Genomic DNA, 16,155 nt, shown 5'->3' with positions numbered 1-16,155 from the left:
ATGCATGGCTTTCAATGGCACTGGGTCACTTGTGTTTACTGATGACATAAGAGCAGACAAGAGTAGCCGGATGAATTCTGAAGTGTACCGGGATATACTTTCAGCCCAGATTCAGCCAAATGCTGCAAAGTTGATTGGACGGCGCTGTACAGATGGACAATGACCCCAAGCATACAGCCAAAGCTACCCAGGAGTTCATGAGTGCCAAAAAGTGGCACATTCTGCAATGGCCAAGTCAATCTCCAGATCTAAACCCAATTGAGCATGCATTTCACTTGCTCAAATCCAGACTTAAGACGGAAAGACCCACAAACAAGCAAGACCTGAAGGCTGCGGCTGTAAAGGCCTGGCAAAGCATTAAGAAGGAGGAAACCCAGCGTTTGGTGATGTCCATGGGTTCCAGACTTAAGGCAGTGATTGCCTCCAAAGGATTTGCAACAAAATATTGAAAATAAAAATATTTTGTTTGGGTTATGTTTATTTGTCCAATTACTTTTGACCTCCTAAAATGTGGAGTGTTTGTAAAGAAATGTGTACAATTCCTACATTTTCTATCAGATATTTTTGTTCAACCCTTCAAATTAAACGTTACAATCTGCACTTGAATTCTGTTGTAGAGGTTTCATTTCAAATCCAATGTGGTGGCATGCAGAGCCCAACTCGCGAAAATTGTGTCACTGTCCAAATATTTATGGCCCTAACTGTATATATATATATATATATATATATATATATATATATATATATATATATCGGTACTCTATAGGTTACAAAAGAATATACACCTAATAATATAGATCCAACCCTATGATAACGTACATGAAAAAGGGTCTCTGTTAAGTAGACCCTCCAATCCGGCCATGAAAATTAATAATAAGCCCAATGATCAAAAGCACCATATACAGCATATTTCATTCCAAATGGTATTAATGAAATACACACTTATCATTGAGAGGATGTGCCCCAACGCATTTTGCCATTGTCACGGTTTATCAGGAGGCCTGTATGATGCTGGTGATGCCAAAGATGCCGGATGCCATGATGAAAAGAAGAAATTATAACCAATTATGGTTATGAAAATTATGGATATTGCAAAATATAGCAAGGGTTATTATGTATGGGTACTACCGTATTTTTCGGACTCTGAGATGCACTTTTTTCCTCCAAAAATGTGTAAGAGCATGAGGGGGTGCGTCTTATAGTCCGGATGTTCCTAATCTAGCTGGAATGCAGTGAATATTCTTTCCTTTTAGTAGCGGCACACATGAAAGCCTGGCAGTTGCAGGAACCCGGCGGATGCAGCTGACACTGTGCTCGCTGTACTCACTGCGCTCCACACATACAGTCCTGGCATAGAGAACAGTGAGTATTCCGGCACCTGTCCTTGCGGCTTGTAAGCAGCGTATCATGACCATGCGCTGCTTACAAGCATAAAGCGGCTGCTGGCACCGGAGCAAGACGCTTCTAGGGTGCGCAGGGAAGGTAAGAATGTTTTTATTTGCTGGGGGCCATGCATACCAGGATGGGGAAGGGGGGCAATCATACCAGGATAATGATGGGGCCATGCATACCAGGATGGAAATGGGATCCTTGCAAACCACAATAGGGATTGGAGCCATCCATACCAGGATAAGGATGGGGCCATTTATACCAGGAAAATGGTGGGACCATGTATACAAGGGTAAGGATGAGGCCATGCATACCAGGCTAAGGATGGGGCCAGGCATACCAGGATGGGGATGGGGCCAATCATACCAGGATAAGGATGGGGCCATGTATACCAGGACACAGATGGGATCCCTGCATACCAGGATAGGGATTTGGGCCATGCACACCAAGATGGAGATGGAGTCCCTGCATACCAGGATAAGGATGGATCCTTGCATACCAGGATGGGGTTGAGGGGGCCATGCATACCAGCATAGAGATAAGGGAGCCATGCATAACAGGATTGGGAATATTAAGGATGTAATTGACCACATTTTTTACTTCAATTTTTTTTCTAATTTCCTTCTCTAAAACCTGTGTGCGTCTTACGGTTTTGTGCGTCTTATAGTCTGAAAAATATGGTATTTAAAAGTGACCACCATATATTATGTGTAACACTATAGTTATCATTATTAACCCCTTCATGACATGCGCTGAGCCAACATCAAAGTCGCGACATGTGAGCTGTTTTGTGCAGCTGACATGTGCGCACAATAGTGACAGGTGGAATCGCTGACAGCGGCATTTTACTACCGCTTCCGGCCATCGCCGACCCTCGTCATGTGATTGTGTCAACAATGTATCGGCATAACAACCAGAGGTCTCCTTGAGACTGTGATAGAAATATTTATATCATGTAGATCTCACTTGCATGTATACTCCTCTATAATCATATATACTCATATAAACGCAAATATATCTATATACACTATAATCAATTGATTAAAATGGCTGACATAAACTGATATAAGCCAGACAGACTGTTCGGTGATTTCCACCCGAAAAGCAGAAGAAGTCCAGATGTATTAAGTGCTGATGAGATGTCTCAACTTTGTCCCAGATGCAGAGAACTTCATTTTAGTTGCTTAATCAGCAATCATATGTGCATTAATCACAATATTCCATATATATTCAGATAACCAATAACAGGAGGAGCTAGACAATATGGTAATTAACTAACCATTCCTAACCACTCCTTTCTATATGCAATTATAAAACTATGTATCAGGAAATAAAGGATCAGTATTGATGGAATGCTTTCCTGTCACAATGGTGTACAGACTCATTCTTGATGAGCGCTCAAAATACTCAGTCTTATTGGGAACGGCCGCAGCACACACGGGATAGATTTATCTAACCCAAATTTCCATATCAAGACCTCTATGGTTGTTGATTCCGGCTTGCTGTGAGCGCTACCCTGTGGTCGTAATTCAGCTGCATAGGAGCGATCTGATAATCGCTGCTATGTAGCTGAGCCGATCCAGTTGTGTCAGCTTCTAGCCTCCAACGGAGGCTAATGAAGCATGGCAAAAGTAAAAAAAAATGTTTTAAAAAATATGAAAAAAATGAAAAAAATAAAATATTTTAAATCAACCCCTTTCGCCCCATTCAAAATAAAACAATAAAAAAAATCAAACATACACATATTTGGTATCACCGCATTCAGAATCGCCCAATTTATCAACTAAAAAAAAGGATTAACCTGATCACTAAACGGTGTAGCGAGAAAAAAAATTAAAAATGCCAGAATTACGTTTTTTTGGTCGCCGCAACTTTGAATTAAAATGCAATAATGGGCAATCAAAAGAATGTATCTGAACAAAAGTGGTATTATTAAAAACGGCAGCTCAGCATGCAAAAAATAAGCCCTCACCTGACCCCAGATCACGAAAAAAAAAATTTTTTAGCAAAGTTTGGAATTTTTTTCACTCACCACTTACATAAAAAATTACCTAGACATGTTAGGTGTCTATGAACTCATAATGATGTGGAGAATCACAATGGCAGGTCAGTTTTAGCATTTAGTGATCTTAGCAAAAAAGCCAAACAAAAAACAATTTTTGGATTGCACTTTTTTTTGCAATTTCACCACACTTGGAATTTTTTTCCTGTTTTCTAGTACAAAACATGGTAAAACAAATGATGTCATTCAAAAGTACATTTCATCCCGCAAAACATAAGCCCTCACATGGCCATATTGACAGAAAAATAAAAAAGTTATGGCTCTGGGAAGGAGGGTAGCAAAAAATGAAACCGCAAAAACGAAAAAGAGCTGCGTCTTGAAGGGGTTAATTACAGAAAAGAGTGTACAATATGCATTTCTGGGCCTCAAGACATTTGGTCAGCACTAGAGTTGAGCAAATATTTATTGAATCAGTCGTCAAAATTTGAATTTGCCATATTCATGCCATATTGGTACCCTATTCCTGCCAAATTTATGTTCGATGATCAGTTCTGAACGTATTAGTTCATTTCTACTTTCTCCAATGGCGTTTGCCTGTGTTTGGTGAATATTGCAAAATCAATATTCGCCAATGGTCATAATCAGAACCGAATTCGCTCAACTCTAGTCAGCAGGCCATTCAGGCACGAATATCCAGACACATAATTTGAAGCTCATGGACCTCAACGCAAAATCTGACTACCAACCACTTTCTTTTTATAATAATGGTGTCATCTTATGTAGTTGAAGGGAATTTAGACATCAGGACAACAATGTAGCTGCTACCGCTCATTACAGTGATGAATATGCGCATATTCATCACTTCACTGTAATGAGCGGTAACATGTGACTGCTCACACAGGACCTGCTGCTGGCGCTGAGAGCATACATCGCAGGAGCTGGGTGAGTATTTCCCAGCAAGCAGGGGGGGGGGGCACACAGGGGATGGGAGGTGGGTGGTGACTCACAAACTTTATTTTGAAGAGAAAAAAAAACCAAAACCTTGATTTTTCATTCCTTCTCTCCAGTGAACGCTGCTGGGGAGAAGGAATGAATGCCGGCTTCAGCACCACACGCAGGGGGGACAGCGCTTACTGTAGCGCTGTCTCTCCTGAGGGCGGTACATGCACACGCAGGAGAGTGCACACTGTTCTCCATGTGTACGTGTGCGACACGTATTGCGGTACATGCTGCCGGAAAAAAAAAGTGGACATGTCTCCGTGTTTTGCACACGGACACACGGTCCATGAAAACACAGAGACATCTGCATAGACCCATTCATGACGTGTGTCAGTGTCTCCGGTATGTGAGAAAACTGTCAGTACACGTACCGGAGACACTGATGTGTGAGAGAGGCCTAAAACTGTTTATCATTGTTAATAGATTGTTTCAGTGTATAGTGGGTGGGGGATAGATCTGCGCTGAAATAATGCCGATCTCCATATTTTTTTTCATTCCCGCATTTACAGTGGGGCGGTACAGTCTCTCAGCCAATCAGCAGTGCACACACACAGCAAAGTGCATGTGATGCACATGAGCAAGGGCATGTGTCATTGTCTGTATATGTCACATGTCCTTGCCCTATAAGAAGCAGCCATTTTCCCCGTCGCCACGATTTCCGCACTGCTGCAGCTTAGTGTTAGACGGCAGCGCTGCTGCTGTGGTAGCTATACAGACTAAGAGACTTTTTGGGAGCGAATTTTCTGAGAGATAGGTTTGGGGAGTCGGGACTAGCTGTAGTATTAGCCATTTTCAGGGTAAGTTACAGCAGTTCATAGCACTTTTTGCCAGGCAAGTGCTGTGCAAGTGTTTGTCATAGCATTTGGTGTAATCTAGCTCAGCCAATCCATTTGGGCTAGTAGCATTGTCTAGTAGTCATCTGAGTAGCCCACATGTGTATCTAAATTTTTACTGCATCTAACCCTGAAAATCGTTTTGGGCTTAGTAGCAGTGTCTGCACATCAGCGGAGTAGCCCGCCTGTGAAGCTAACTACACCGCCTGTGTATCTAAATTTTTGCTGCACCTAACCCAGTAAATTGTTTTGGGCTTAGTAGCAGTGTCTGCACATCAGCGGATTAGCCCGCCTGTGAAGCTAACTACACCGCCTGTGTATCTATAATTTTACTGCATCTAACCCACTAAATCGTTTTGGGCCTAGGAGCAGTGTCTGCATGTCAGCGGAGAAGCCTGCCTGTGAAGCTAATTACACCACCTGTGTATCTAAATTTTTACTGCATCTAACCCCATAAATAGTTTTGGGCCTAGGAGCAGTCTGCATGTCAGCGGAGTAGCCCGCCTGTGAAGCTAAATACTCCGCCTGTGTATCTAAATTTTTACTGCATCTAACCCAGTTAAATGTTTTGTGCCTAGGAGCATTGTCTGCACATCAGATGAGTAACCCACCTGTGAAGCTAACTACACCGCCTGTGTATCTAAATTTTTACTGCATCTAACCCAGTGAAACGTTTGGGGCCTTGGAGCAGTGTCTGCACATCAGCGGAGTAGCCCGCCTGTGAAGCTACACCGCCTGTGTATCTAAAATCTTACTGCATCTAACCCAGTAAATCATTTGGGCCTAGGAGCAGTGTCTGCATGTCAGCGGAGTAGCCTGCCTGTGAAGCTGGCTACACCACCTGTGTATCTAAATTTTTACTGCATCTAACCTAGTAAACCGTTTTGTGCATAGGAGCAGTGTCTGCACGTCAGCGGAGTAGCCCGCCTGTGATGCTAACTACACCACCTGTGTATCTAAATTTTTACTGCATCTAACCCAGTAAATCGTTTTGGGCTTAGTAGCAGTGTCTGCACTTCAGCGGAGTAGCCCGCCTGTGAAGCTAACTACACCCCCTGTGTATCTAAATTTTTACTGCATCTAACCCAGTAAATCGTTTTGGGCTTAGTAGCAGTGTCTGCACGTCAGCGGAGTAGCCCGCTTGTGAAGCTAACTACACCTCCTGTGTATCTAAATTTTTACTGCATCTAATTCAGTAATTCGTTTTGGGCCTAGGAGCAGTGTCTGCACATCAGCGGAGTAGCCCGCCTGTGAAGCTAACTACACCGCCTGTGTATCTAAATTTTTACTACATCTAACTCAGTAAATCACTTTGGGCCTGGGAGCAGTGTCTGCACGTCAGCCGAGAAGCCCGCCTGTGAAGCTACACTGCCTGTGTATCTAAATTTTTACTGCACTTAACCCAGTAAATCGTTTTGGGCTTAGCAGCAGTGTCTGCATGTCAGCGGAGTAGCTCGCCTGTGAAGCTAACTACACCCCCTGTGTATCTAAATTTTTACTGCATGTAACCCAGTAAATCGTTTTGGGCCGAGGAGCAGTGTCTGCACGTCAGCGGAGTAGCCCGCCTGTGAAGCTTACTACACCACCTGTGTATCTAAATTTTTACTGCATCTAACCCAGTTAATCATTTTGGGCCGAGGAGCAGTGTCTGTTGTCCGCGGAGTAGCCCACCTGTGAAGCTGACTACACCGCCTGTGTATCTAAATTTTTACTGCTTCTAATGCAGTAAATTGTTTTGGGCCTAGGAGCACTGTCTGCACGTTAGCGGAGTAGCCAGCCAGTGAAGCTACACCGCCTGTGTATCTAAATTTTTTCTGCATCTAATGCAGTAAATTGTTTTGGGCTTAGTAGCAGTGTCTGCACATCAGTGGAGTAGCCCGCCTGTGAAGCTAACTACACCGCCTGTGTATCTAAATTTTTACTGCATCTACAGTATCAAAGTAAATCGTTTTGGGCTTAGTAGCAGTGTCTGCACGTCAGTGGAGTAGCCCGCCTTTGAAGCTAACTACACCACCTGTGTATCTAAATTTTTACTGCATCCACCCCAGCAAATTATTTTGGGCCTAGGAGCACAGTTTGGCCACTCAGCTCTGCTCGATTTCCATCCTTTTGTTTTGTGCCAACAACTACAGATTCAGAGTTTCCAATTAGTAAAGCACCAAAATGAGTGGTAAAAGGCCTGCTGCTGGTGGAAAGGGGAATAGGCATGTTGGAAAGGGAAAAAAAGTTGTGTTCGTGGGGTAGGTGGTAAAGCAACAGTTACATCTGCAGAAAGAAGACCATCTTCCAGCCAAAGTAAGGTGTCTACTTCTTTTCGTGGACAATCTGATATGATCCCTTTCCTACGAACATCGCTATGAGCATCGCTACAATTTCCAGATGAAGCACAAAATCAGCAGATGCTTGAACAGATATCAAGTGCTCATTCAAGTGGGCTCTCCTCCACCTCAACTTCAACATCACAAATACTCCAGTCCTCAGAGGTGTCACCCCAATCACACTTGCTTCCTCACAGCTCCCAAGTCTCCAGCCGCCCGTCTGAGTATGGGGTAACACAGATGGTTGAGTCTGCAGAGCTGTTTACTCATACTATAGCCTGGGATTCAGAGGTCTACTCCAGAGCTTCTGTGAATCCAGATGAGGAAATGATCTGTACTGATGCCCAGAATCTTTGTGAGTCACATCCAGGCCCAGATGAAGAAGGTTCTGAGCATAATGTAGACCCTCGTTCCCAAACTGTAACTCCTGTTAGTGGAGACAATGAGGAAGATGATGACGAGACTGAGATACCTGATTGGATAGAAAACTTGACTTTTTGGTAGGGGCAGAAAGAGGTTGGCTCTGAGGACAACGGGTGTGAGAACACACAGGGTGATGATAACGAGGTTGGAGACCCCACTTACTCTCAACCCACAGTCCGCCAGTCCATGAGGTCAGCAGAGGAGGTGGAGGAAGATGCTAGTCTGAAGACGAGGTTAGGTTGCGCCTTCCTGGATAGAGACGGAGTACTGGAAGCACGTCAACAACTGCATCCTCAACCACAACTGTGCCTCTGAGCAGAAGTCGTGTTGGCTCTTCAGGTCACACGGGCTCTAAGCCTTGCATAGCCTGGGCATTTTTTGAGCTTGCAAGGGATGACCCAACTCATGTTGTCTGTAAGACTTGTCGCCAAAATCTCAGTAGAGGCCAAAAAAGGAATAGTTTGAGTACTTCATGCATGAACCGTCACATGGATATGAGGCATAAGTTGCAGTGGGAAGCTCACTGCGCTACAATGCAGCCTAGTGGGTCGGGCCAACCACCATCTGCCCCATCAAGTGCATCCGCTGCCTCTTCATCCTCTGTGACTGTGGGGACAGCAGTCGCACATGGTTTTGGATGCAGACCTTCCACCTCTTTACCCGCAACAGCCAGTGTGATTGGCAGGTCATCAGGACATTTGCAAGTGGAAACACCTGCTGATGTTAAACGCTCTCTGACATCGAGACCACATTTTGATCAAGGCACCATAATACCTCCACCTGCACCTTCCTCACAGACCAGCAGTTTCACGGGGACACCCTACTCAACCCCGTCTAAGCATGGTAGCCAGCCCTCGGTCCCTCAGATGTGGACAGTAAAAGACCATTTCCTCCTAGCCATGACAAAGCAAAGAGGTTGAATTTCACCATCTGCAAGCTGTTGGCTATAGAAATGCTGCCTTTCCGCCTGGTGGACACAGAGGATTTTCGAGACCTTATGTCCATCGCAGTGCCCCAGTACCAGATGCCCAGTCGCCACAACTTCTCAAAGAAAGCTGTGCCTGCACTACACCAGCATGTCGCACACAACACCATAGCTTCCTTGAGAAACTCTGTGTGTGACAGGGTGCATTGCACCACAGACACTTGGACGAGTAGACATGGACAGCGGTGACTGGGCACTGGGTAACTATGGTGACATCAGGAGAAGCTGCTGCTGTCCAAGTCTTGCCATCCCCATGAGTTGCTCGTCGATCCTCTGCATCTAAAAGTTCCTCCACTGCTTCTGCCTCCTCAAACTCCTCTCGGTACTCCACCTGCAAGCAAAGCCTGTCTGGTAATACTACCCGCGTTCTAACTGCTCTGAAGGAATCCTGCACACCTGCTTACTATGCTGTCACCAGGGTTCAACGGCATCAGGCGGTGTTTACCTTGAAATGTCTGGGAAATGTGAGTCACACAGCTGAGGAGTTGTGGTCAGCTCTGGAGACCGAGTTCCATCAATGGTTGTCTCCACTGAACCTGCAGCCAGGGAAGGCCGTGTGCGACAATGCAGCAAACCTGGGTGCGGCCCTTCGCCGGGGCAATGTCACACACGGGCCTTGTATGGCTCACGTTTTGAACCTGGCTGTCCAGCAATTTTTATCCAACTATCCAGGACTAGATGGGCTTCTGCAGAGGGCACGGTCACTGTGTGCCCACTTCCGCTGTTTGCATCCTGCAGCTTAACTACATACATCTCTACAGAAGTAGTTTGGCCTGCCAGTTCACCGGCTCACACGGTGTGAATTCAACTCTGCACATGCTGCAGTGACTGTGGCAGCACCGACGAGCCCTGGTGCAATACGTTATGACGTATAGCCTGGGCCAATGAGATCCAGAGGTGGGGCAAATCTCGCTGCAGGAGTGGTCTCAGATCAGGGACCTATGCACCCTTCTGCACAGTTTTGAAATAGCGATGAAGATGTTTAGTGCTGACGATGCTATTATTAGCAGGACTATTCTGGTCATTTACATGCTGGAGCACACCTTAAACACTATTCAGAGTCAGGTAGTGGGACAAGAGAAGGAGGAAGAACAGGAGGAGTCATATGCAGAAGTGATAATATCTCCAATGTCCAGACGGTCGGCAGCACCAAGGCGGAAGTCATTGGAGAGTGGGGGAGAGGGATTACTGAGGGAGCATGATAGCAGCCAAACTGTTGAGGAAGGTGCAGGAGGTGAGGAAGAAGTGAAGGATGAACTGGCGCTGGGCATGGAAGACTCATCAGATGAGGGAGACCTTGATCAAATTTCTGATGTGCGAGGTTGGGGGGGAGGGCAGAGGAAGGAAGCATGATTCTCACCTCACCACCACCAAGACAACAAGGACTTGGTCCTCCTGGATGCGCAAGACACATGAGTGCCTTCTTGCTGCACTACCTGCAACATGAGCCTCGGATTGTCAGAATCCGAAGTAATGCCGACTACTGGGTTGCCTCACTCTTAGATCCCCGGTACAAAAGTAAATTTGGCGAAATAATTCCTGCCATAGAAAGGGACTCATGCATGCAGGAGTATCAGCAGAGACTATTACAGAATCTTACATCTGCTTTTCCACAAAACACCAGTGGTGCACATAGTGAATCTCTGAGTTCTAACTTGCCAACCATGGGACTGTGGAGTCATCACTCAAACCGTAACAGTAACATCGTATCTGGTGGTAACAGCAATTTTTTCCAGTCATTTCAAGAATTTTTTAGACCATCCTTTGCAAGGCCACAGGAGTCAAGAGGTCTGACGCATAGCCAACGCCTAGAGACTAGAGAGGATGGTACAGGAGTATCTCCAAGTTAACATTGACTCCATGACTGTGGAACTGGACCCTTGCTCATTTTGGGCTTCCAATCTGGAAAAATGGCCTGAGCTCACCAGTCACACCTTGGAGATCTTGTCGTGAACCGCAGCCAGCGTTCTCTCTGAACGTGTGTTCAGCGCTGCTGGTGGTGTGCTGACAGATAAGCGCAAGCGGCTGTCCAGTGACAATGTATACAGACTAACGTTCATCAAGATAAACAATCCTGGATCCACAAGGACTTTTCTACAACTCTGTCATCCTGGGGAGACTAAAAGCTTGATGATTTTTGAAAATCACCTCACCAATCATTTTAAGAAACTCTGTCGAAATTGATGCCACTTAAGTGGTGTCTGTGGCCGAATTTTTGGAAAAAATGGAGACTCTTTTTGGAGTCCCCTTGCTGTGTTTTACATGATATTGCGATCATCAATTCCAGGTGGGTGGGGTCGCCCACTACATACACTATGGCTTGGGGTAGCTCAGATGGTTGAGTCTGCAGAGCTGTTTACTCATACTGTGGCCTGGGATTCAGAGGTCTGCTCCAAAGCTTCAAAGCCACGACCAATCAGCGATGGGCACAGTCCGGCAGCAACATGGCCGCTCCTTCCTCCCCGCAGTCAGTGCCCCCTCCATACTTCCCTCCGGTCACCACTCACACAGGGTTAATGGCAGTGTTAACTGACCGCGCTATGCCGTGGTATCAGTGTGTCAGTTAACGCTGCTATTAACCCTGTGTGACCAACGTTTTACTATTGATGCTGCCTATGCGGCATCAATAGTAAAAAGATATAATGTTAAAAATAATTTAAAAAAAAAAAATCGTTATATACTCACCGTCCTTTGGCCCCTCGGATCCACAACAGGCCTTTCCCGCTCGCGACGCTCCGGTAACCGTTCCATGCTGCGATCTTGTGAGATGATGACGTAGTGGTCTCGTGAGACCGCTACGTCATCATCTCGCGAGACCGCAATGCACTCTTCTGACCGGAGCGCGTGAGGACTCAGCTTGGCTTGGATCCGTGGGCTCCAGAAGGTGAATATATAACTTTTTTATTTTAATTCTTTTTTTAACAGGGATATGATGCCCACATTGCTATATACTACGTGGGCTGGGCAATATACTACATGGGCTGTGCAATGTACTACATGGGCTGTGCTTTATACTATGTGATCTGTGCAATATACTACGTGACTGGGCAATATACTATGTGGCTGGGCAATATACTACGTTACTTGGCAATATACTACGTGGCTGGGCAATATACTACGTGACTGGGCAATATACTATGTTACTGGGCAATATACTACATGGCTGGGCAATATACTACGTGACTGGGCAATATACTACATGGCTGGGCAATAAACTACATCACTGGGCAATATACTAGGTTACTGGGCAATATACTACATGGCTGGGCAATATACTACGTAGCTGGGCAATATAGTACATAACTGGGCAATATACTACGTGGCTGGGCAATATACTACGTGACTGGGCAATATACTACATGGCTGAGCAATGTACTACGTGGCTGGGCAATATACTACATACTACGTGACTGGGCAATATACTACATGGCTGGGCAATATACTACCTCACTGGGCAATATACTACATCACTGGGCAATATACTACGTAGCTGGGCAATATACTACGTAGCTGGGCAATATAGTACGTGACTGGGCAATATACTATGTGACTGGGCAATATACTACATGGCTGGGCAATATACTACGTATTTGTAGTTGTGATTGTATTTTTAATTGTATATTTTATAGATTATTTTGTTAGGTATTTTACCTTGTTTCAGGTGTATTTCTTTGTAGCTGCAGGTGAAGTCTGTGTGCTCATGACCTGCACTAATAGTCATGTGACCTGAAATGCCAATAGGATTGGTCATTGAGCATTTAAGAATCACCGCAGTCTTTAGGAAACCATGCATTGAGTAAGATCGGTGAGCGATCGAAACGCGTCGCATGTACTCTGCACTCAGACATTCGCACCAAGGTAAGGATTTGTTGTTCCTATTCTTATTTTAATGGAGAAATAAAGATTTGAAGTTTTATGGAGCTGGAACGCCTTCTTCTGTTTCTCGCAATATACTACGTGGCTGTGCTATATACTACATGGACATGCATATTCTAGAATACCCGATGCGTTAGAATCGGGCCACCATCTAGTATCTTATATTTAGGAGTAGTTTCTGGTTCAGGATGTATCTTTTTTTAAGGGTTTGTGGGTTTTGCTTTATTTCGGGTTGTTTTGTGGTCCTTGTTTTTATATTTGTTTTAATTTTAATTTTTATTCTCTATATTATTGATCTAGTTGATATTACCTGGTATCTTGGCGTATCTATCAGTGACAATGTCGTGGGACTTGTTGGATGCCGACGCCTCTTTCTCCGTGGATACATCAAGTTCTGGAACACAAGTTCTGAAATAAAGAAGAAACAAAGATGTTAAAGAGAACAAACGGAGATCAATGTAAAAGGAAAAAGGAAAAAGAATATAATATAAAACGGGACATTATAAAGATCGTAATATTGAGGATTTGCATCTGAATATGGTACATATGGTTTTCTATTCTGTCACATATTTTATGTAGTTATTATTAGCATTTATTGTTATTAATTCACTTTTATGAATTGTCTTTCAGTGTGGGGGGCTTTCCCATCACTGATATTGTATGCAATATTGCTATTGTAAAGCTCTTTAATGAGTCTTAATAATTAGGTGGCACGTAACGGTATTTATCTTATTAATTAATTTGTTTATTATATAATACTAGTGTTTGATGATATATTATTGTAGATTTTATGAGATTCATACCCTTTGAATAATATTAAATCACATCACTTCTGTACACCTGCACTGGTTTTCTTATTCTATAATGGATAAAATCAGTACGGCACCCTCATTTCTTTATTATTTATTTATTTTAACATCCTTCTTATTTTTTACTTTTCATCTTTAGTTGGCACCTTTTAAGCATCACTGTTACACTTTGCGGCTCATTTTTCTGGTCCCTATTCACTTACATCGGATCTATTCCAGATCCTATAGATTGTGTATTAGAAGCCCTGGGTGGCGGTGCGCATGCGCTAATTGCCAGGCAGAGGGCGAAACGCACGTTGGGGCGCCAGAGGGGATCACCTGACAGATCTCTCACATGTCATTCTGTCATCTAGTTGGCGGCCAGGGAGAAGGTAATATACTGTGCTTTTCATCATGCATTTCTGGGTATATTTTGGCTACGTAGATTGATAGTGCAGATGGGGTTTCTATATGGATGCTGTCTGGCCCCTTTAATGTTCTTTCCGGTTTTGTAGGATGTTGAATGCTGCTACATATCTAAATACATATGTTATAATTATTTGCACAGTTAGTTCAATTTTCCTATGCATGCTGCATTACTAGAATTCTATGTCTAGTGTTGTGTTCGGGTGTTCCTCTCTGATTTGGGTTGTATGTTTGTGTAAACTATTATGTGGTCATTTGGATCTTTTTAACTTTGTATAATAAATGTTATATGTTAATGGATTTTTTGGTTGGCTTCATTGAGCCGGCAGTATAATTACTGCTGTCTGAGTTGTATAATATTGTGGGAGTACCAATGTGTTTCTAAGCTGAGGACATTTTTGTGATTATCACACATGTATCAGCTGTCAGGTTCCCTTTAAATGTCTATTAATTGTACTTTTATCTGTCTACCCCAGGGAGATTAAACTTTCTTCGTAACCATACTTTTTATTAAAATAATAAGATTATATAAAGGCCTGTATAGGCGGCCTCTCAATATATTTTGATAAAGTTTCTTTAAGATTCACCTTTCTTTAGCCCATAATCTGTGTTTCATCAGTATCAACTTTTTATTTAAAGCCTTTAACCATTATTGCTCACCTCTGGTGTTATCCTTTTATAATCTCAGATGTGGACTGAGTTATTTCAAATATAAGCAGTCAAGTGTCCCAGTAAGTGGAAACTATTTCATGTAGAAACTATTCTAGTAGTTAGCTACTCCAGTATTACCTCTTCACACACTATTACATTATTCTTTTGGTGACCTCAGATTAAACATGTTGGTAGTGATTAACATCAGAGAATTGTTCGGCTCCTGAACTGTACCCAGGTCATTCATAGCAAGCAATTTTAAACATCAAGGGCTTGGTGGGCTGGTCATTTCTTTTACCAAGAGAATAAAATATATTTTCATATGCTGTGCTGAGTGGTAAAGGTCTGGTAGAGAAATATTTCTCATATTCATATACCTCTCTTTCTAGCATGTAGTTCACATGATGTAGGATTGGGTCATGCTCTTGAGCTTATGTGTCTCAAGATTTGAAAATCTTTAAAAACTGTCACTGATTCTACAATATGTTAGTCATTCTTATTCTCTCTGAACCTCAAACCTGGCAAATTAATACTATCACCTCTACATTGATCTTTTTATTTGTAACTATGACCGTGCCCTGTGCAATTTTTTTTTTTCTAATGGGCAACTTCAATCAATTTTCTGTGCATTTGTAAAGTAATATATGTTTATTGTTTCATTGTTAAACTATCTTCAGTTTTCATGTTACACCATGGAATACTAGTAGAGGCGGGAGAATCAATTTCCAGGACTCAAATGAGTATGAGTAGTATTTACAGATCAGGACTGGACTGGAGCGCTGTGACCACTGAATGGGTGGTCTGAAAATCTCCTTACCTCCTGGTATTTCCATCATTCCTTCTGATTAACTGAGTTGGTGCGACATTGTATGTGCGCCACACTACAATGCTGACCTTACACCAGCCTGCCTAATCAAATAAGAGAGCTGGGAATGCCAGGATGTAATGAGGAAGTAATAAGATTCGCAGGTTTCCTGTCCAGTGGTTACATATTGTTGACCAATCCGATGGTATGGAGTTGTGAGATTCAATTCTTCCATCTCTAAATATTAGTCATATTCATTTAAGAACATAAATAAACAGTCAATGCTTTTTTGCCCACATTTTTTCTTTAATCCGCATACACTATTATTTAAAGTCATCAATATGCTGATATCTGGGTGCTAGCTAATGAAGATTCATGCATATGAAAAAGATTACATTTTCGTCACTTGTATACACGTTATCACAATTGCCCCTATTCATTAAATATTTTATGTCAGAATTCTGTTGTACACAGTTTAGAAAATTTTGCGCAATGTGTGGTAGTACCAAAATTGTCCAATTTCTAGTGTTTTCATGACATTTTTGCACAGTTCTGATAAAGTGTGAAGCCAGGGTATGACTGGGTATGGTGACCCACCATTCCTCAAATTTATGATAAGCAAGTGGCGTTCTTTATACCACAAATTTTAATCAAATCCCA

Source organism: Ranitomeya imitator, chromosome 3 (genome assembly GCF_032444005.1).
Source record: "Ranitomeya imitator isolate aRanImi1 chromosome 3, aRanImi1.pri, whole genome shotgun sequence".
In the NCBI taxonomy this organism is placed as follows: Eukaryota; Metazoa; Chordata; class Amphibia; order Anura; family Dendrobatidae; genus Ranitomeya; species Ranitomeya imitator.
Note: the sequence above shows the minus strand (reverse complement) of the source record.